We start from the raw sequence: 22,874 nt of genomic DNA, 5'->3' as shown, positions 1-22,874 counted from the left end.
ATGACACATGAACAGAGAATTTCCTTTAGAATATATAAACATAGTTAACATTCAAAACTTTTTAGTCCAGTTGCACTATGGAGATTTAGGCGGACATTAATCGGAAAATCAAATTTCACTAATTTTGTTGAAAGTAGATACACAATATAAGAAAACCCTAAAATTCTCGGACCCTACGAGTTATATTTTTTGACGTTTGAGGTTTTGGCTTTCAGTCTTTTGGGATCAAAAAACGGGGTTTTATGTTTTCATCCGACGTTTCGGACACATGTATTCTGCCTTTTTCAAGGAGTTAACTATGATCCGTTTTGTTGTCACATTAGCCCTCAGCATAGGACCTATTTGTCACCACAATTAGTTTGCCCTGTCTTGTGTGAGATAGGGCGGAAATTTGAATTGACCCGGCTCGCAGAAACTTCTAGGTGCACTTTTCTGTTTGGCGCCAGTTTCTATATGGAATGATAATTTTCCATTTTTAACAAAAATAATAATTAAATGGGGAACATTTTCAAGTCTTAATTTGACAAATAACAGTCCCATCTTCCAAACAGTCTTTAAGGTGATTTTTTTACTTATGCACGATCTGCTCGCACTTGCTTATTAACTGTTCCTAGAAATAACTCAAATTATTTGAAAAATTCATTTCGTCATCGTGCAATCCAAAACTGGAATAACATACCGCCTAGTTGCAGAAAAGATAAAAGCCTAACTACGTTTAAAAACGCTCTCAAACAGCTTTTTGCCAGGGAATAATTAGGTTCATTGGTGTTAAAATAAGATAGTGCATAGGTAGCAGCATATACTTTGAAAATCATTAGTAGATTACTTATGTTGTTATGGAGTAGTATTAAATAAAATAAATAAATAAATAAGGTCACTCCTGACAGAATCCAAGTTTCAAAGTGCTCGCGTTTTTGGGGGCACACCACTCGATACGGAAGCAACGCACAACTGTCATTTTTATTTTTTCACGCATGCTGCGACGCAGCAAAGCTGAATCAACAAAAATGACAGTTGTCCGTCGCCTCCGTATCGAGTGGTGTGCACCAGGGGGGTAATATGCGGTGCATCGCGCCTCCTCTGCATGTAGTATGAAGCTAATGTAAATAAACAACCCCACAATTTTTTCGTTAGTCAGCAGTAGTGTAGGTTAACCAATATCCTGCAAGATTCCAGTTCGAAAAATGTTACACTTGTCAAGCGGGGTGGCCCAGGGTGGCCCGCCTTTCCCAAGCGGCGAGGCCCGGATAATACATCTTAGGTAGGCTTGATTTGTTCGTGGATGACAGGCTTACTCCCCCCCTGGTGTGCACCTCGAAAACGCGAGCACTTTGAAACTTGGATTCTGTCAGGAGTGACCCTCATTCGTACGATTTATCGCATAATCAATAATCGTAACTAACAAAAATAAAAATAAAAATATCCATTTTTTGACCTTGTATCAAAATGACGCTCATCCGCAGCTATCCGCAGCTGGATTCTCGTTACACAGATAGTATAGACCCCAATCTAAACTATAGCGATGGTGTCTTGAAACTGCTCGGCCCTGCTCGTAAGATATAGTCCAACTTAGGCATTTTTTTTTTCAATCATTCTTGCTAAAATTTTCAAAAAGACCTAAATAACATTTTTTTTTTCATGAATTAATTTGAGTACTGCAAAGCTTTTGATTGCAGTACTCAAATTAATTCATGAAAAAATGTTACTTAGGTCCTTTTGAAAAATTAAGCGAGAATTGTCCATTTTTTACTAATTTTAATTAATCGTGCAACCTTAACCAGATTGTAACAACAACAACAATGGTGTATTAAATTCCAAAATTGGTCCGTTATACGCTGAGGAAATTGCATTTGTTTGAAACGTATTTTTTCTATAATTTTCCTATGTCTGATGTCTGTGGCGCAATGTTTCATCACCAGAGGGCTGACATTTTGGGAATCTAGGTTTGAACTATCTGGCTATCAAATGGAATACAAGACACGTCATTCAAAGAAACTTAATTATTTGACTTTCGGCAACCACTTTCCCCATCTGCTCTTTTATTTTTCACAATTTTTAACAAACAAAGAAAATTTATTCAGTGAGTGCAACTAATAGATGGATATTTGAGTTTTCGAAATGTCAAATGTGCATAACTGTGTAGGACATCTCTGCACGTACATACATCGCAAGCACAGACATCCAAATCAAGCGCGTTTGGATCTACTGCTGGTAGCCGTCTCTACGGGAAACCATCGCATTGGTGGTGGTCATCGGCGTGGTTGCTGCAAATCATTCAACCACAACGAACCAGCACTTTATGCGAAGAAATGGTTGATTACAAAAAATGGCGTCCGTTTCGGCCTCGCAAAAAATCGTCGGACGGTAAAAAAAAACCGTCGGACGATAGCAGCACAAAGTGAAATTTCAACGCAAGGTTCCGAAAAGTACATATGTACATTATGAGGAAGATTGTGATTTGAAAAATGTATTGGAGGTGACCCTTTCCTTCGATGGGACTCGAACCCATGACCCTCAGTACGCGAGACTGGTGCTTTTTTAACCAACTAAGCTACGAAGGACCTTCTACAAGGCCCGGAAAAATCGATTTAATTTCCAATGACTAACAGAAACAAAACCAAGTGATCTGGCCAGAAAATTTCACTTTCTGCCAACGCGTCGGTGACGACAGCCAAATTGATAAAGACACCACCTTAGTGGAAAACTTCGTTTAGCTTCTTTAGTATTGAATATAGAGGATCTTTTCAGGACCGTCATTAACCTTTTGTCTGTGTTCTGGGGTCAATATGACCCCAGGCCACTTTGAGTGGCTGCCATTTTTTTAATTTTCAACCGATTCTCCTAATTTTTGGTAGTTTGGTAAAACTCGCCGAGATCTATCTCCTAGGTGCAAATTCACTTCAAAAATCTTGAAAATATGCGCTACAGTGTACTTTTTTCAAAAAACTTACGTTGTCTGTGCTCTGGGGTCAAATTGACCCCAAATTGAAATTGCTATAACTTTTTTAATGCTTGGCCAATTTTGGATTTTTGGGGCTATTTTGAAAGATAATTTAATCATCTTTCAGGTCGTTACCAAAGATTGACTATAGGTGGGCGGGTACATCGCGGGGAGGGTTTTTCCTAAAAAGGGTACAAAAACAGTGATTTTTCATGCTTATTTTACTTATATCTGAAAATCCTACCCATTTTGAACTGCACCTTTTCAAAAAGGTTATGCAGGAAGGCGTGTGCTTTGATATGAGGTATTGATTAGTTTAGAGCTTGTTCGCTAGGTGGCGGTATATTTGAATTCATTAATTTAGACTACTCAAGTAATTCCGATATATGGAATTTTCCTCATTGTAAATATTCTTATCGCACAAATTTGCAATTTGTAACGATGACGTCTTTAATAAAGTTCGTCTGGTGGGAATGGACTGTCATGTGACGGAATAAATAATTAGGAAATTTACAAATAGGCGGCGCTAGCGTACTTGCAATATTCTTGCATATATGAAATATTGCTTTAGCTTGAGATCCCTCGTACCTACACTCAAGTTGTATTCGGCAACATTATTCAGGATGTGTAGCATGAGTTTATGGCACGTAACTTTGAGAAGATGGAGGAAGCCTACATCAGACTGAAGAGGGAAGCCAAGCGGATCGGACTAGTCATCAACACGTCGAAGACGAAGTACATGATAGGAAGAGGTTCAAGAGAAGATAATGTGAGCCACCCACCGCGAGTTTGCATCGGTGGTGACGAAATCGAGGTGGTAGAAGAATTTGTGTACTTGGGCTCACTGGTGACTGCCGAAAATGATACCAGCAGAGAAATTCGGAGGCGTATAGTGGCTGGAAATCGTGCATACTCCGCAAGACGCTTCGATCGAATAGAGTTCGCCGCCGTACCAAACTGACCATCTACAAAACGCTCATTAGACCGGTAGTCCTCTACGGACACGAGACCTGGACGATGCTCGTGGAGGATCAACGCGCACTCGGAGTTTTCGAAAGGAAAGTGCTGCGTACCATCTATGGTGGGGTGCAGATGGCGGACGGTACATGGAGGAGGCGAATGAACCACGAGTTGCATCAGCTGTTGGGAGAACCATCCATCGTTCACACCGCGAAAATCGGACGACTGCGGTGGGCCGGGCACGTAGCCAGAATGTCGGACAATAACCCGGTGAAAATGGTTCTCGACAACGATCCGACGGGCACAAGAAGGCGAGGTGCGCAGCGGGCAAGGTGGATCGATCAGGTGGAAGATGACTTGCGGACCCTCCGTAGACTGCGTGGCTGGCGACGTGTTGCCATGGACCGAGCCGAATGGAGAAGACTCTTACATACCGCACAGGCCACTTCGGCCTTAGTCTGAAATAATAATAATAATAGCACTAAAAAGCGGTGCTCAATATAATGAGTACGTCTTCCAATTTTTGAATTTGTGCGATAAGAATATTTACACTGAGGAGAATTCTATATATCGGAATATCTTAAGTAGTCCAAAATAATGAATTCAAATATACCACCACCTGGCGGCCGAGTTCTAAACTTATCAACGCCTCATGCCAGAGCACATGCCTTCCTGCATAACCTTTTTAAAAAAGGTGCAGTTCAAAATGGAAAGGATTTTCGGATATAAGTAAAATAATCATGAAAAATCACTCGTTTTATACCCTTGTTCACTAAAACCCCTCCCCGCAATGTACCCGCCCACCAATAGTCAATCTTTGGTAACGACCTGAAAGATGATTAAATTATCTTTCGAAACAGCCCCATAAATCAAAAATTGGCCAAACATTAAAAAAGTTACAGCAATTTCAATTTGACCCCAGAGCACAGACAACGTAAGTTTTTTTGAGCACAGACAGAAGGTTAATGACAATTGTCTTTCAAGTGGATAAATTCGAAAACTTAAGCTGAATAGTCTGTTTGAATGGGTGATGATTCTTCCCAACGGTCAATACCTCTTCTTGGATAAATAGTTTTCGTCCTGAAAAGGACTATGAGTAAATAATTCTTCAACTTCCTCTCACTTTTCCACCGGCGCCATAGAAAACGATACAAGTATGCTTCCATCGCGGCCGGTAACCACCCGTTGCAAATAAATATACTTGGATTTGGTTTCGCGCCACTTCCGATTCTGCTTGATTTTCCTTTACTTCGGACATTTTTAAAGATGGTGTCTTCTGGCAACTGGCAACTACAACTGGCAGGTCCTCTGTAATGTCGATGGCATCGAAGAAGATTTCCAGCATAATTGCCACAGAGGGTCGGTAGTTGCCAACTACTAGTTGGTCCCGATCTTGCTGATCTAATTATAGCTTTCTCCGAGTGTACGGTCCATAGCGGTTGGGTACGTGGTTGACTTCCTGAAGGGTAATGACACAGGATAGATTGTCATTTACGAGCAGTTCGTGAAGAATCAAGTTGTTCCAGAAATTGTTGATATTCCATTGGAATAATAAAATTGCACTGTGTTTGAGCTCATTTATTTTTACTGAGTCGTACGTCTGTCACTCGCTGGCACTCGTTAAGCTGGATAGTCGCACCCGAATTTTTGCAACTACAAGGTGGTGATCCAAGTCAATGTTCGGGCCTCTAAAGGACCTCCCGGGCAGAAGTCATGAACAGAATAACAAAACATGATATGGACTTGATTTAAGATATAAAAGAACAGGCAACAATATCGAAAATTTGCACGGAAAAATCAAAAATTTGATATTTTCGATATATTGAAAAAAATTATTGTTGATATTGATATTTTCGACTGATCTTTTATCTATTATGTTGATCACATTTTGTTATCTAATCAAGATTTGATATTATTGAGCTATTTTCGTCTGCTCGGGCTTACATACGTAACGTCCAAGAAATGCCGTCCGTCGATCAGCATGTAGTCTATTTCGTGGTCTACTCGGGTGTTGCCAGGTGTGTTTGCGAATATTCTTACGTACGTGCTAAATGCCAAATGCCGTGCTTGCAAAAGTCACAGACCATTATTGTTGGTAGCGTAATGAACCCTTCCGTACCAATGACAGGGCGAAAAAAGCTTTCTTTCCCAATCTGCGCGTTTGCATCTCCGATGACAGTCTTCGTAGGTCTTATCAACCCTCATCATCAAGTCATCAGGCTTATCTATTGTTGGAGCAGAGACGCTGATCAGGCTGTTGTTAAATAATTTGCCCTTTATTTCCAACACGCAAATGCGGTCGCTTCGATTAATCACAGTGGATTTGAAACCGTTCAATGCAATTAGCTGGAATATAAAGTAAATAATAGAACCTATTGTAAATCGAAAGTAAGCTGAAAATCGACCTGATTGTGGTTAACGTGCTTAATTAATGAACGATAGAGATCACATGTCTCACCCTCTAACAAACGTGAAAAAAGCACTTAGTTAAAAACAAAGTTTTCAATACCTGCTTTGCAAACGAAGGATTAATTGATTGTACACTTTCCATACTTTACGAATCCAATAATCAACCATGTTGAACTCCACATCAATATGTTCCAGACCGAACGCGCTTCGAATAGAATTAGTGGAAAAATCGATCAGAGCTACAAAAGAGCAGAACGCTTCAGTTTGCCATGCCTTTTAAAGAGTAGGTACTCTCGGTAACTGTCGGAAACGGTTGGCGATTAATTTACGAGTACAATTTGTGTACGCTAATCATTCACTCGACTTGTTTCTGGAAAACATTAAGCGTCGACGAAATAATATTCAAACACAACTGTACATTCGCTACACTTTAACGTTGGGGGAACAAATTTTCATTCGTTATTTTAACCCATAATGTTTCACTTATGAATTTTCAAATGAAATCTAATATTTGTCATTGTCTTAAAACTAGTTTTTGCTGTCCGTTTAGATCTAATTCATTAATTACGAATGCAAAAACTGTGACGCAATCATACAACAGCTATTATATTATCACTTTCTTTTGCGGAGTAGAGCGGTTATATATTAAAATATTTCCAAGCCTTACATGGAAAACGGCTTCGAATGGAGAAGCATTGCTTACGTATTAAATAAATGGGCCCTTGTACCTACCCAGCCTTCAAAATCTAGATCGTTAAAGAAATGTGATACAAATCTGTTGCCCTAACGACTGGTTTATTAACGTCTATTTGCTACCGATTAAGACGGCGCACTGCATAATTCCATTAATCGTCAGCGTAGGAGGTAAATAGAGGTATAACACTTGCTGAAATAGAGTGGCTGTGCCAGTAGTAGTTGGAATTCGATTAAATCTGGATTTTAATGAATTTCCATGCAGTAAATGTGCGTGAGAAAGGATCGTAATTTCCCGGGAAAATACCTAACAACAGTTTTCTTCATGTTTCCGGTAACAATAATAATGTATTCTAGAAGAAGCAAATGGGATTCCTTATTATAGGAACAGACGCAGCTATCACTATCACTGGCACATGTACGTACATGAAAAGGATTTTCAACACAGGCACAGGCCATTTCAGAACACAGTCGGCTAGTAGATAAATAAATAAATGTACCAGATAATAGAGATAGATATTACGGATAAAAATTTGTACATGAAGTATATCAGTTTTCATAAATTATATAACATGGCTTGGACTTATCACTAATTCCACTATTACCGATACCTCCACCCTATATGACTACGACCGAGCACAGGTTGCTCAAAGTGAGAAAGAATTTTTTACCACTCCTGCATTAGATTGTTGTATAAACACATTCGGGAAAACCCAATAAAACAACATGTTCGCACGTTATTTGCAATTAGCTATGCCCATAATAAAATGTTGCAAATAGTCGTTTAATCTTTTCATGCTACAGTAGTGTTCAACTGCATCAATCGGATCGTGTTCCGCCGGACAGCTGCACAGTGCGTAGGTGGGACGAGGTAGCTCGGAAACGTGCCATCGTGTTATTCTCATACTGTAGTCAAATGATCGTAATGGCACTATATTTGTTTGTAAACTCTCTTTTGCGTTCTATAAACGGAGAACCCGCAGCCATACCCACCCATGCGCGCCGTCCGTCCTTTTGGTTCTGATCTCCCTTAGATCGATTGGCTGCCTCGCTCGCAGAAGGAAAATTGGTTTCCATTTCAGACGCGTTTGATTTGAATGGACGTTACTGGGAAAATTTTACGATTGCCTATGGACGTTGGAAATCGTTTGTTGGCAGCTGTTTAGCATTTTATGTTCTAGATGAAAACTTCAGAACATAATGAAATTATTGTCGATTCGATTTTAATGCTTCTACGAAGTATGAATAAATATTCTTATAGTAAAAAGAATCTCAGCTGCCAGGGGCTGCTATTCATTTTAAACAAATCGTCTGGGACCTTCGCTGGCCATTAAAAAGCGTAAAACTCTGTAAGAAGAAGAAGAAGAAGAAGAAGAAGAAGACTCTGTAAGATACGCATTCACAAAACGGACCATGCTGAAGGAGACTGTATTCTAATTCTTGTTCTTTCTAGATAGTATGGCTGCCGTGGTTTTTCTTCATTTTCAGTGGCTCCTACATTCCAATTGAAGCTAGACCTGCTTTTCAACTTCCATCCGAACACATTCGGGACTGGACCGAAAATCGAACTCGCCATCTCCGGATTGGCAACCTTACGCCCGTAAGGCTAACTGGATACCCAATGGATGCCGTGTCTATAAAAGAATTCGTTCAAGCTATCCAAGGCTTAAAAATACCAACAGAAATAAACAGAAATTGAACCTAGTAACATAGTCCATAGGAGCAGATAGTAATGAAAAGTAACGTGTTTCCAAATTGATTTTAAACGGTTCTTAATGTTAGTTAGCGACAGAGCCGCCTCGCAGCTTAGTGTTCATTAAGCACTTCCACAGTTATTAACTGCGAGGTTTCTAAGCCAGGTTACCATTTTTGCATTCGTATATCATGAGGCTAGAACGATGATACTTTTATGCCCAGGGAAGTCGAGACAAGTTCCAGTCCGAAAATTGCCTAGACCGGCACCGGGAATCGAATCCAGCCACCCTCAGCATGGTCTTGCTTTGTAGCCGCGCGTCTTACCGCACGGCTAAGGAGGCCCCCCATGACACATTAGCCAATTAAAATGTTGACGAGAAAGATAGATTTAACATTTTATGTTCCCTAATGACGAATATTGGATACTTCCAAGGCTAGTGCTTTCATTCTAGCCCAGAATCTTTGGATCGACCACAACTCTGGAAACTACTAGGAATTGAACAATGAAACTCACGCAGGGTAAATGCTGATGCCATCTTACCCAAAAATTTGTTATAATTAACCGAAAAGGCAAAATGTTACTGCGGAAACCCTTTCGATTACTTTTGGTTTTGCATCGTATAATCGGGATAGGTAATTATAAATTCTCATGCTTCCCGTCTAAATAATCCCGTATATTCTTATTGTTTACTAATGTTATATTTACTTATGTTTGTCTAATAAAAATTAGTATTAGTATTGAGCAGTTGGCATAAATTCGTAGATGGTACAAGCTTGGACTACTGTATGAGAGTAGCATCACTTTCATCCGTTACTACATATATTGATTTGGGACTTATCATCTCCCAAGTAACACCAGTTGTTTTTTGTCAGTTACAGCAACTGCAGTGCGACTAACTGTAAGTCTGAATTATGCACAACACGTATGTGGAACTCCTTTGTAACACAAAAAAGCGCATGAGGTGGAGCCTATTTGCAACATCTTGTGGGTATAATGAAAATAAAAATACATTTACCAACTGGGAATCGAACAACGGACCTTTAGATTTGGAAACTACTACTATTATCAACACATGCACTACATAAACAACAAAGTCATTTGTAGCTTCATTGTACCTTTTAGGGAACATGCCGGGGACTGCTCAAAATAAAATGCTGATCAGCTGAGCTCAAGTTTTTTGCGACATATCAGAAACATTGTGGTAACAGCAAAGAACCAAAGTGTTATTATTTGTGCAACTTGTCTGTTTTGTTTCTGATATGAAACACATTGAATCCCTAATCGCTTACGAAGTCAGATGCGTGACACATTGCGACCTCACAGAAACGGAAATGGAACATTGTGTGTTTCTGAAACTGGAAAGGGGATTCAATATGACTTGGTGTATTTGCAGAGTCTTCAATGCAATTTATTAGGAACATGCGGCAATTTGGAGGATGTTGTGCGTGCGGCTTAGGCTATGTGCGCTGTCGATAAATTGCAGCACTGGATGGGGGTGCGTCCCATACAACTTCTTTTGCTTCCACGATGCGATCATCTCATCAACAGTTTTGATGTTGCAATTCAGCTGATAGCTATCTATAGCTATCTATAGCCTATAGCCTATAGTCTTTCTGCGCTAGATGCTAGATCCGGGGTCAGTTTCATACACACTGCAATAGATTTCGTGGTGGTTCTGGCTCTCCACGAATAACTTTCGAAACTGCTGGATCTGAGAAACACATAGTGTCTGTTCATCGGTAACGCTTCTTCTTCCTACTGTACATGACAGGGTGACTCTCTCAATGGGCGATTGTGGATCATGCATGTGACGCTTGGTAAACGCCACTCGTACAGCTCGTTCTAATGCCTCCAAGTCAGCGGCCTTGGTCTATATCAACACCTCGAAACTATACATCAATAAAGGCACGGCAAACGTGTTTATCGCCTTCACCTTGTTACCGACCATCAAGAAGCTCTTCAAAATATCGTTGACCCGATGCAAAAAAAATTTCTTGATCATTGTGGGCGAATTCTTGTTTTTTGTAAATATAAGGACCGACATTTATCGATCCCAAATTCCATCCGGATGTCATTGCTGAATACCGTTACAAGCTGCAAAAATTTGTGCAGCTTTTCCACAGCTTCGCAATAGCCATAGTTGTATTGGTTGAGGTTGAGAGCTTCGCTAAGAGGGTTCATGGCAAGGCAAAACCATAGAAAACTAAAAGTATCGCCTCGGAAAATGACTCTCCAGACGCCTGGTTCGTAACACCTTTTTTCTTCATCGGTAATGTGCTTTTCATATACAACTGCAGTACATTAATGAGGTTCGAGTTAGGTACTAAGTCATACGCCTGCTTGTGGCCTTACGCCATGCTCAGGTTTCTTTGATTGAGGCTTCCTTTGATTGTAGGCTTCCTCCATCTTCTCAAAGTTACGTGCCATAATATCTATGTCGTCGGCCAAGCCAAATAGCAGCTGGACGGACTTATTGAAAATTGTACCACTCGTGTTAATCCCTGCTCTTCGTATTACCCCTTCCAAAGCGATGTTGAATAGCAGACACGAAAGACCATCACCTTGCCGTAACCCTCTGCGCGTTTCGAAGAGACTCGAGAATGCTCCTGAAACTCCAACTACACACATCACCATCGTCGCTTTGATCATCACCTTGCCGTAACCCTCTGCGCGTTTCAAAGGGACTCGAAAATGCCCCTGAAACTCGAACTACGCACATCTCCATCGTCGCTTTGATCAACCGACTCAGTTTGTCCGGAAATCCGTGTTCGTGCATTAGCTGCCATAGCTGGTCTCGATCGATTGAATCATATGCGGCTTTGAAGTCGATGAATAGATGATGTGTGGGCACGTTGTATTCGCGGCATTTCTGCAATACTTGGCGAATGGGGAACACCTGGTCCGTGGTGGAGCGTTCGCCCATAAAACCCGCCTGGTACTGCCCCACAAACTCCCTTGCAATTGGTGCTACTCTACGGCATAAAATTCGGGAGAGTATCTTGTAGGCGGCGTTCAGCAATGTGATTGCGCGGTAGTTGCTACAATCCAGCTTATCGCCCTTTTTGTAGATGGGACACACGACACCTTCCATCCACTCCTGCGGCAAAACTTCCTCCTCCCAAATCTTGGTAATGACTCAGTGCAGCGCTCTAGCCAGTGCCTCACCACCGTGTTTAAATAGCACTCCTGGTAGTTGGTCAACCCCAGGGGCTTTGTTCTTCAGCCGGCCAATCTCCTCCTGGATTTCCTGGAGATTCGGAGCCGGAAGTCGCATGTCCTGCGCGCGTGCTCCTAGGTTCATTACCATACCGCCACCGTTGGCTGCCATATCGCCATTCAGGTGCTCTTCGTAGTGCTGCCGCCACCTTTGGATCACCTCACGCTCGTTCGTAAGAAGGTTCCCGTTTATGTCCTTACACATATCGGGCTGTGGCTCGTGGCCCTTACGTGAACGGTTCAACTTCTCATAGAACTTTCGTGCGTTATTAGCGCGGTACAGTTCCTCCGTCTCTTCACGGTCTCGATCTTCCTGCTGGCGCTTTTTCCTCCGGAAAATCGAGTTTTGTCTGTTCCGCGCCCGTTTGTATCGTGCCTCGTTCGCCCTCGTGCGGTGTTGCAGCAATCTCGCCCATGCTGCCTTCTTCTCCTCAACTAACTGCTCATATTCGCCGTCATACCAGTCGTTTCTCTGATCCGGAGCCACCGTGCCTAGTGCAGCGGTTGCGGTGCTTCCAATGGCGGATCGAATATCTCTCCAGCCATCTTCAAGAGATGCTGCGCCTAGCTGCTCTTCCGTTGGGAGTGCCACTTCCAGCTGCTGCGCGTAGTCTTAGGCTAGTCTACCGTCTTGTAGCCACCCAATGTTAAGCCGCGGCGGACGACTCCGACGCGTGTTGATCACCGTCGAGAGTTTTGAGAGCAGACATACTGCGACGAGGTAGTGGTCGGATTCAATATTCGCACTGCGGTAAGTGCGTACGTTCGTGATGTCGGAGAAGAATTTACCGTCGATTAGAACGTGGTCGATTTGGTTTTCCGTTACTTGATTAGGTGATTTCCATGTGGCCTTGTGGATATTCTTACGGGGGAAGAAAGTGCTTCGGACTACCATTCCGCGGGAGGCTGCAAAGTTTATGCATCGTTGGCCGTTGTCGTTCGATACGGTATGCAGACTATCCGGTTCGATGACCGGTCTATACATTTCCTCCCTTCCTACCTGAGCGTTCATGTCACCGATGACGATTTTGACGTCCCGCAGTGGGCATCCATCGTATGTCTGCTCCAGCTGCGCATAGAACGCTTCTTTCTCGTCGTCGGATCTCCCTTCGTGTGGGCAGTGCACGTTGATGATGCTATAGTTGAACAAATCCTCAGCTTGCACATCCTTGCGTTGATTGGCTGCCACCCAATCACTCGTTGGCGCATCTTTCCCAGCACTATGAAGCCGGTTCCCAGCTCGTTGGTGGTGCCACAGCTTTGGTAGAAGGTAGCCGCTCGATGCCCGCTTTTCCACACTTTCTGTCCTGTCCAGCAGATTTCCTGCAGTGCTACGACATCGAAGTTGCGGGATGTAATTCATCGTAGATTATCCTGTCGCAACCTGCGAAGCCTAGCGACTTGCAGTTCCATGTTCCAAGCTTCCAATCGTGATCCTTTATTCGTCGCCTAGGTCGTTGCCGATTGTATCGAGTCGTATCATCTTCTATGTCGTTCGTAATAGTTGTTTTTAAAAGGCGGCTTATTGGGCCTGCGCAAACCTCCTGTCTCGTCGGAGGGCCGTCGTGTCAGGGCTGTTTAGCGTCCCACCTAACACCAGGACTTGGGCTTGTGCGCTTTGAGCGGCACACGGTCGCTTTGGCGGAGCCTACTTGCGGATTCATGCAGCTTTTTATAGAGGTTTAACAGGGCCCACTGTCAAACCCCACCACATCCTAGGTAGGCGCCACAACTCGCAGATGGCCTGGGGAGGGATCGTCAAGCCCTTGGACATAGTCCCTGCTGCCCCCAAACAATCCATTTATATGACAGCTAAATCTCTCTGGTCTATGTGCTGCTTTCAGCATATTTTCGATCACTCCAAATTGATGGAATGATGACAAATTGATTGAACATAATCGAACTGTCCGAAATCTAACGTGGACAGGCCTTAATAGTTATTCTCGAAGATATTTTCTACCGAGGAGCTTAGTGATTACCAAATTGAGCTCGCAACAAGTAAGGTTCCACTCATGGGTCGAACTATCGATACCATTGATATCGGTGAAACAATGACATCGGGGGCAGCTTCTTGGCTGAAATCTTCTCTAAATACGGGATGGATGAAAAGACACGTCGATGATCTAATGATTCCTCTTCTCCGTATCTTCCGTGCGTCCAATTCCCACGGAGTGTTTCCTTCCTGCTGGAAGACTGCGCATATGTTCCCAGTACACAAAAAGGGTGACAAACTTGACGTCAACAGCTATCGAGGAATTACATCCATGTATGCCGTCTCCAAACTGGTTGAGTTGGTGGTTATGGAACCCCTACAGGCTGACTGCAAGCAATCTTTATGTGACGACCAACACGGATATTTTCATGGACGTTCCACTATATCTAATTTGCTGTACTTTACTTCATACATCACAGAGAGTATGGTAAAACGTACACAAACTGACGTCGTTTACACGGACTTGTCTGCCACCTTCGATAAGGACAATCACATAATTGCAATAGCAAAACTGGAAAGATTTAGAGTCGGTGGTTTCCTGCAATGGTTCCGCTCCTAGCTTTCAGGGCGAGAGCTTAAAGTTGCCATAGGAGATACTTTTGGACCGTCTTCCACCTCTACATCCGGAATCCCCAAGAAAGACATTTGGGACCAATCACATTTCTGCTCTACTTTAACTATGTACATTTAGTGTTGAGAACTACACGATTGACCTTCGCAGACGATCTCAAAATATATCTTGAAATCTGCTCTATCGACGCCTGTATCACCTACAGCAGCAGCTTCAAATTTTCGACGATTGGTACTACATCATTACCGGATGGATGTAAATCCGAAGAAATGCTCGATAATTTCATTTACACGGAAAAATAATCCTGTACGCTTGAACTACCATGTGAAGGATTTGAGTGTAATTTTGGATGCAGAACTCTCGTTCAAGCAGCATGTTTCCTACGATGTTAGTAAGGCTTCTCAGACGCTGGGATTCATTTTCAGGATAGCAAAGAATTCCACCGATATTTATTGCCTTAAATCACTGTACTGTTATTTTTTTTATTCAAATTCGTTTATTTGATAGGCTCAGGCGTGTATAACACTTTGTACTGTTATTTGTGTTGGTCTACCCCGGGGTTTGGAGTCCTAACAACGGAGTTGAGAGAATCGAATCCGAACAGCAGCGCCACTTCCTGCGTTTTACACTTCGTCGGCTACCGTGGATGAATCCATTCGAACTTCCTAGTTATGAAAACCGCTGTCGTCTAATTCAATTGGAATCTCTACATGTAAGAAGAAACACCGCTAGGACACTGCTCGTTGCAGATTTATTGCAAAGTCGTGTGGATTGCACAGCCGTTTTGGGTCAAGTAAACATTAACGCGGTTCCACGAGCGTTGTGCGGTAATCTTCTGCTGCGTTTACCATTCCGGAATACCAATTATAGTATGCATGGTGCTATAACAGGACTGCAAAGGATTTTTAATCGAGTGGCAGCTTTGTTTTATTTCAACATTTTTCGACAAACTCTACGACGACGTTTTTCCAATTTCGCCTCTGAGCACGGAAATTAACTATTCATATATTATGATTCTCTATGTATTTTATTGTATGCAAGTTTATATAGCCTGTTTACATACCGTCGTCGGGGTGACAATGGGTCAAATGGGGGTGAAAATGGGTCACTGTTTCAAATACTTAGAATGCTTGTAGAATAGATTGAATGTATCTGAGGGCAAGAAGACTAAAATATAAGACCCCCTTTTGAACTATTTTGCTATTCGACCTCCAGGCTGCCGATGAGAGCGATGACCCATTCTCACCCCCCAGACCCAATGTCACCCCCGATGGCGGTAAATAAAAACAGTAGACGCTCCAAACAATTGTTTAAATTCTGAAAAGAATTTCATCCTAAAATCCGCGTAAATTACAAAATTCGCGTAAATGGACGGCGTAAAAATGACTTCGTGTAAAAAGCGACATTTGCATATTTTGTTCAAGTTTTGTTCTTTTAATAGGGAATATAAAATTGCACGTTTCAGTGTCAGGCGTCAAAACTATAATGTTGCGATGTTTATACTTCACCGTTTCTGTGAAATGGTGTGACTGGTACTCGACAATTTGTGTAAGTGTATCGCTCTGTCGCCAAATAAGGTCAAAAACTCAAACTCTCCTGTCACTGCTGGAAACTTTTATGAAATAAAAAATGTGATTTCTATTTCGATCAGTGATGACATTCCTACGTGTGCATGGAGGGTCGCTAGTATGGCGCTATGCGCCACGATACTCCGTTTCACCAGGATGGCGGAGCAACAACCTGTTCGTACCTGACAGAGTCATCGCTCCAACGCCGTTCTATATTTTGCTCATAGTTTCCGGATGAGTTCACTCCATCTATAGACATCTATAGAGGCAAGTGAGAAATCCCTAGAAGCGATAACAGCGGGTCTCTCCCATGGATTCACTTGGGATCGGACCAGCCGGACAGGCTCCCATAGCTGGTGCGTGTGGGACATCGTGTATCTGAAAAGTCCCTCTAGCTTCAACATAAAACAATTATACAATTTTTCTCCCGGTTATGTTTCCTTTGGCCGGCCAGGATATGGGCCGCGAACGTGAACCGAGCACAACGTCACAACGGTAAGCCCAAGAAACACGGCATCGTAAATTGCCCATTATATCAGAATTTATCTGCGACACGCGTGGCTGCCGGTGGCAAACCATCTCTTCACTGATTGGATAACCGAGTGCGAAGGTATCCCGTTTATTCCCTGAAAGCTGCTGTACAAAAATAGTCCCTTATGATGTACGCATGGAGAACAATGAGCTGCAAGCGATCAATTTTCGCATAATTCAATTTCAGTATGAATCATTGATTTTTCCCCTCTGTACATCACTAGAATGTGATGAGATACAGTAACGCTTTATGGCTGTCAGCGAGGAGAAAACAATTATTAGTTTATTGAGATTCATTACCGTAATCCGGGAAAAATTGATCATTTCAAGCGACTTTGTTTGAGAACATACAAAGAAATGCAAATAACGTTTAAATGGTTAGCAAAAATTTCACCGAGAATCCATCAGCTAAGATCTTGATTGCAAATATTACCGTACTTCGTTTTTGTTTGTCAAAATTCCGTTATTACTTTAACAAAATTCGTAGATACTAAGATCTTAGAAGGTTACCAATGACTCGCTAAAAAGCATTGCCGAGATGTAAGCTGCTGGATTCTCGGCAGTCGTGAGGTTTTGAATTTCGAACGTGCGGTGTCGATTTAAATTTTACGATTTTACGATCAAAGTTTCAAAGTGAAATGTAATGATACTTTGTGAGAAGGTTATTACTCTCCAAGTTTGAGCTCCAAGATTATGTCATATATCGCTTAATTCAAGTAAGTCAACACGATATTCATTGTAAGAAACAAATTTCAATGATCAACTCAACTGATATTCTTTAGATGCTGTACGATAAAATGCAGAAGAATGTGAATAAAAACTAATTATAATCCATTTGGGACTGAACTTCCAAAGGGTGGGAGGTAGCTTTCACTAAACAACCTCTACGTGTGCAAATGTTTGCCTTATTTTCCCTCGGCAAACATTGTATACACACATAAAAACCATCTTTTGTCGAGCAGGGTGGTATTGCGTTAGGCATCGTAACCCGTCCGAGTTCCATTACTCTGGCATTTTCCTGCCATTCATCCGGGATACAAGAACGACTGACAGGACGAAACACCTATTCATCCGTTTTGCAGGAGCTGTTCACTTTGCTTTCTGGATTGACACTGCATAGTCTCCGTTTCAAAGCAGCTGCTGTCGGTCGTTCGTTTGCGTTAGTGTTGAATCCTGCACACCTTGTATGTTTTATGTAATCCCTGATGTACTTGTTACCCTTTTATGCTACTGGTTTAGTTATTTTTTCAGTACCATATCAATAAAAAGTCCAGATTAATTCACCTAGCAGCGATGGTGTCTGTTTTGTACATTTTCATTCGTGCACTACATTCATTATCTTTTTTTTTTTCAAAATTAAATTTTCAGACTTTGCATACTTTGTAAAAATAAAGCTTTAAATACATATAGCTTCATAAGCAACCTTTTACAGTTAAATTGTTCATGAAAAGTTTCGAATAGTGTGTTTTACTTTTTTATCACTTATATCCATAAAGATATCACGAAAATCTGATAAATTAAGTCATCGACATTCTTTCCGAAGTAATCTTACAGCCTTTCAAAACACCCTGGTATACAAATGCAGAGTAAGGGATACACTAAACCAAATACACTCATGCGATTTTACAACAATCATTTATTGAAGAGATCTACGAGCTTCATCCCAATGCAATTCTGTTGGTTGTGCTATCGTTTCCAGCGCGAAATGATGGCACTACCAACAAAGTTTAAATGATCAGTTTTAAAAATGAGCGTGAAGATAATTTGTAACACAGATTGTTAAAACATTCAATCGCAATGAAAATGCTTGAACCATATATAATACTTTATGATATAAGTGCGTGTAGTTAACTCAATTTATAATTATAGGAATGGAATTACTAATATTATGTTTTGATCTCAGATGAGAGACAAAAGAGGAAAAATAGAAACTTCGAATTAAAACCAATCGACTGGATGTTGATGACATTAGACAGTTTAGAATTAGTACTCATCGAAAGAAACCCTTTCCGCACGTGACGTATAGTAACATCCCGATTTTATCACCCCCTGGTGCATTTTGTGGTGATACAATAAGAAATGTGACAAAATCATTTCTTTTTGTTTGTTTTAGAAATATGAATCTATTTATGCCTTGGAAAGGTAAGATACGAGAACCGAACCCGTAATTTCTTGTCGAAAAGACTTATAAAATTCTTGACAGGTGCTCAGAAATTATTCACAATAAACCACAGGCGGTGAATGTTGTTTAAAGAAAATCATTGTTGCTTGCGATATATTTACAACAATGAACAACTAAATTTGTTTTCGAGTTGACAAAATTCGGTCAAAAATGTGATAAAACCAGGTCGAAAACGTGATAAAATCGGGGGTAGACAAAATCGAGGGTAGACAAAATCGGGTTAATACTGTATAAGCAAATAGTCACACCTTCCTTTAATCAGTGAGAAGAAATCAGTCCCTACGCTGATACTTTGCTTTTCCAAATGGAAGCTTGACGGAAGGAAGTCCTTCGATGTATACCGTCATCAAAAATTTCCCTCCATTCGCTTTGAAATCTACTTCTATAAAAAAAAGTTCTCCATGCCATGCCTGTCGTATCCTAACGGAACTATCAAATAAAGACTTCTCACCTGCGTCCCATCAAGAAAATGTTAGCATTTCCATATAATTTTAATCAATGTTATTTTCGAAGGAACATACATATTGGTAACAATTGCCAATGAACAGGGCTTATATCTAAATATTTACCCGTTCTACTACCCAACACACAAAATGGAGTTTACCGCACAAAAGGATTGAAATTCGTTATATTTTGTACCATCTGCGCCAACTCTTTTCTATTCACTAAGCCCATATATGACATATTTTCACACATGCCACATTTTTGCACAATCAGCCCCTCATCTACGTTTTCATCTGATGCATACCCATCGCAAAGCCTTTTTTGCTAATGCTGAACAAAATCGAACAATGAGAAACGTTTCCGGTCATGCCGCTCTCAACCGCACCACCATTATTACCGTGGTCGCTCCATTCGCATTGAAATCAAAACTATTTCAAAATTCATCCAGATTTGCTTGTCCGATGGCCCTGACCTCAGTATACCGTACTGGCGTTTCCACCGCACTGGACCGAACCCTCCAGATGCTTCGGGTAACGAGGGCTAATAAAAAGAATATTGAAATTGGACTGAATTAGTTCTACGCAGTGATGCCCAACGCGGTTACCTTAGCTAATGCACGGTTGTTACTGAGGTTGTTCAGCAGTCTAAGGGAAACACAGATTTGTTGAAATCATAAATTTCAATAGATTTTAGGTCATTCCATGTATAGGGATTAGTATCAACTTTTACAAAATATTCAGTTTAACTTTGCATAATTTCTTTGGATTTCTAGGGTTTTAACTAAGATTATTCCGTAGATATAAGTCATGTTCATCGTTTCAATGATAGCACACGGTGTCTCTATATGCGGAAATATTAAGGTGATTATACAATAAAGCCAGAAATCGGCCATTTTGTAAGCCACGTTTATTTTTCTCAAGAGCACGAGATGAAAGAACCATAACGCGTATGGGGCTGAAATAATGGTAGATCGTTTGCTTAGTTATGCTGAACAATCATAATTTGTGTTTCGGCACTTTACGAAAACTATTACGCCAGATTTGGGCTTTTGGAAATGTATGTAGATAAACGTGTGGTGAATTTGAAATTCACCACGGGCTTCATTCTATAATCACCTTAATTTAAGGTGATTATAGAATGAAGCCCGTGGTGAATATCAAATTCACCATACGTTTATCTACATACATTTCAAAAAGCCCAAATCTGGCGGAATAGTTTTCGTACAGTTCCGAAACACAAATTATGATTGATCAGCATAACTAAGTAAACGATCTACCATTATTTCAACCCCATACGCGTTATTGTTCTTTCATCTAGTGCACTTAAAAAAAATATTGGAAAAGCACGTGGTTTACAAAATGGCCGATTTCTGGCTTCATTCTATAATCACCTTTAAAAAAATCTGTATTTCTGAAACACTCATCACGTGCTCTCGTCTTCCATGTCGTAGGTAAACTAAAATGTTCTAATGGGGGAATCTGGAACAACTTCTTTCGGTATTTCTTGTGCAAACTCCATATAAATCTTAAATGATAGCCGTTTTGACCCTCGATAGAACATTTTATAAACGCACTTCCGTGAACGGGGACATTCTATATTTCCCTAGCAGAACACATGTTCCACAAAGGTTACTGTAACTCAAATTTGACCAGAATTAGTCACAATCAAGTTGCTGCAACCATTTTTATCTGACTTGTGCTGCTCGGGTTTCGAGTAGTGGGTTTTTTGGAGATACTGATTTTTAAAAATAAGCCTCTTTAGACAACAACTCCGTGAGCAGTGCATACTGGTGGCGAAAAGTCGAACCACTGTCCCAAAAATTATCAAATTGACTCAGATTTTAATTATTATTGAAATGTCACTGTTCCCTAATAAACTCTCACACATGAACATGGCCCTCCTCGGAGGCGAGCCAGCCTCGGGCTGAAAGTCTCTTTAATAAAGACACAAAAAAAAAAAAAAAAACATGGCCCTCCTTAGCCTAGCGTTAATATTCGCGGCTGTAAAGCAAGACCATGCTGAGGGTGGCTGGGTTCGATTCCCGATTCCTGGGCATAAAAGTATCAACGTGTTAGCCTCATGATAAACGAATGCAAAAATGGTATAACTTGGCTTAGAAACCTCGCAGTTAATAACTGTGGAAGTACTGAATGAACACTAAGCAGCGAGGCGGCAATGTCCCAGTGGGGGATGTAATGCCAATAAGAAGAAGAAGAACATGAACAATGCCGAGATGAAGGCAGTCTTCGAAATCCTCAACCATCAAGAAAAAGACAAATTCTGATAGCTTTTTAATAAGAGCTGCTCCTTCGATTTGGTTTCGTTACCACTGACAGAAGGAGGACTAAGAAAAATTGCAGATGATTGAAATAAGAAACCAAATGATCAGAAAAATGGAGGCGTGCAATACCAAAGCTAATATCGTTTACCTGTTTCTCTGCTGGGGAAGATAAAACTTATCATGAAGTGAATGTTCTGCCAAAGTCAAGACGAAGAACCAAGGGTGGAAACGTCTTGACGTCTGTTTACTCCAAGCCAATATTCATCGCCTAGAAGATTGCAGTGCAGACGTCCCTTAGACGCTATTGGATTGCTTTGACTTTCTTGCAATGATTTGGCCATTTGTTATTCTCAAAGGATTCTCTACAAGGATCGGGTTCCTTGAAGCTCAGAAGACCTCGGAAGGACATACGAACATCTTCGAAACCCCCGAAATGTGGTATCCTTGACAAATGCCATCAAGAACTAGCTTGATTCGACGATTCCGATGCTGGTGCTTTTTGCTCGTCCTCGCCATCTGTGGGACCTCAGGACCGGAATATACCTGTTTCGATTTCTTGAGGTGCCCAGCTAGGCCCTACTACCGTTATCCGATGCAGTGTTTTGGTTGATGGTCATTTTGCCATACTAGGCCAAAACTCCATCTGATCCACCCGATCAACGAGGATCGGAGATGTGACCTCTCGAAATTCTACAGTAGATGCAACAGCGGTCAACACGGCATTTCGAGCCGAGCATGCCCCGGCTCCAAAGCCGGATACGACGTACAAAGGGTCACAGTCGACCACGGTTGAATCTACCCGGAGGCCAGAAGATTCCTCCAACAGTAGAAGAGGAATGAAAGGTCTCATGTCAAAGCCGCTCAGAGAAAGCTGACCCCACAAGTTAGCTCATCCAGCTAACAACAGCGGCTGATGACAACTTCTTTCCTACCACCCTCCTCGCCTCACAGATGCACAACAGTAACGCCAACACGTCCAAAATCGCGCCAGATAAGGACGTTTTCTACTCTCTACACACTTATTTATTTATTATCAGACTAAGGCCGGAGTGGCCTGTGCTGCACATAAAAGACTTCTCCATTCAGCTCGGTCCATGGCTGTACTTCGCCAACCACGCAGTCTGCGGAGGGTCCGCAAATCATCCTCCACCTGATCAATCCACCTTGCCCGCTATGCACCTATCCATCTTGTTCCCGTCGGATCGTTGTCGAGAACCATTTTCACCGGATTACTGTCCGACATTCTGGCTACGTGCCCGGCCCACCGCAGTCTTCCGATTTTCGCGGTGTGAACGATGGATGGTTCTCCTAACAGCTGATGCAACTCGTGGTTCATTCGCCTCCTCCACGTTCCCTTCGCCATCTGCACCCCAGCATAGATGGTACGCA

General features: G+C 41.7%; 1 protein-coding gene and 1 non-coding gene across 17 annotated transcripts in view; both read right to left on the bottom strand.

Annotated features, from left to right (window-relative positions):
- Positions 1-22,874, bottom strand: part of LOC134213208 (1-phosphatidylinositol 4,5-bisphosphate phosphodiesterase classes I and II) — a 262,306-nt gene that overhangs the window by 190,044 nt on the left and 49,388 nt on the right. The window lies entirely within an intron of this gene.
- Positions 2,485-2,561, bottom strand: Trnaa-cgc (transfer RNA alanine (anticodon CGC)). Its single transcript has one exon. It is a non-coding gene; the product is annotated as a tRNA-Ala (tRNA).

The sequence above is a fragment of the Armigeres subalbatus genome, chromosome 2 (assembly GCF_024139115.2).
Source record: "Armigeres subalbatus isolate Guangzhou_Male chromosome 2, GZ_Asu_2, whole genome shotgun sequence".
NCBI classification, from domain to species: domain Eukaryota; kingdom Metazoa; phylum Arthropoda; class Insecta; order Diptera; family Culicidae; genus Armigeres; species Armigeres subalbatus.
Note: the sequence above shows the minus strand (reverse complement) of the source record. Positions and strands in the feature narration are given on the sequence as shown.